Source organism: Sinocyclocheilus anshuiensis, unplaced genomic scaffold, assembly GCF_001515605.1.
Source record: "Sinocyclocheilus anshuiensis isolate Anshui unplaced genomic scaffold, SAMN03320099.WGS_v1.1 scaffold1638, whole genome shotgun sequence".
Lineage (NCBI taxonomy): Eukaryota > Metazoa > Chordata > Actinopteri > Cypriniformes > Cyprinidae > Sinocyclocheilus > Sinocyclocheilus anshuiensis.
Window position 1 is genome coordinate 321923 of NW_015542885.1, and position 1135 is coordinate 323057.

Consider the following 1135-nt stretch of genomic DNA (forward strand, 5'->3'; position numbering starts at 1 on the left):
AGAGAGAGAGAGAGAGAGAGAGAGAGAGCGAGCAGAGGGAGTTCAATGCAATTAAAATCTTCAATTTATTTTCCTTTCCTACTGTCTCTCCACTGTCATGGCATTGTATTTAGTGTCTTTTCATTGCTTATTTTTCTGCACTGTTTCTCTTCATTTGCCACTCTCTCAAGGATTTTTGATTGATTTCACCAAGCTTTCTTTAGGATTTACACACATGCAAGCTCTGTTTCAAAACCTAGTGAGCTGCCTAGATGTCTGTTTTCAACATAGGCAGCATACTAACTGAAATGGAACCTCTGATTTGGGACACTCTACATAAACAGCAGCTCTGCACATCACACAAATATAGTGTTAAAACATCAGAGACTCTAATGGACTTTTTTTCACATTTCTGGGTTTGTAATGCAAAAGTAAACTTTAACAGGGTACATTTCTATCCGTGGGAGACCACAGCAAATTGCATTCCATTTTCTCCGACAGCAAAAAAAAAATACTATTGCATTTACATGAATTTTTCCAAAATAAATAAATAGAGAGATTAATTATGGCAGCCAGAGGAGAGCTTTTACAGTCTTTCTCTTAGCAACTGTATTAGAAACCCAGTTGCAGAAGTGTTCACTAGTTTTTTTTGGAAATTTACTAGGGTATAGTGTTACAAATGTATGTTAATTAAAAATTAAAACCTTCGCTAGATTTACATTAATTTTTTGCAGAAAGTTTCATCACAATCTTTGAGCAGTGTCTGTGTTTACCGTTAGCATGTTGCTAAGCTAACAACACAATACTCTAAACCAGGGCTGTCCAAACTCGGTCCTGGAGGGCCGGTGTCCTGCAGAGTTTGCCAGGACCGAGTTTGGACAGCCCCGCTCTAAACACACAAATACTTAGTTTAATCAACATTTTTTCCACATTGTTCACCATTTTGGATTAACTCATTCACTGAATACATAATGTTCCCTTTAGAATAGAAGGTGTCTTAAGGCGGGCGTACACGGTGCAATTTTTGCTGTCGTACGAGCACGCGGGCGATTTTTTTCTCTCGGGAGAAAATTGCAGATGCTCGCATGGTCGCGGCTCGTACCGAGTGAGAAGAATTACGGGCCGATCCGAGACGTTACGAGCACCTCCCGTCCTC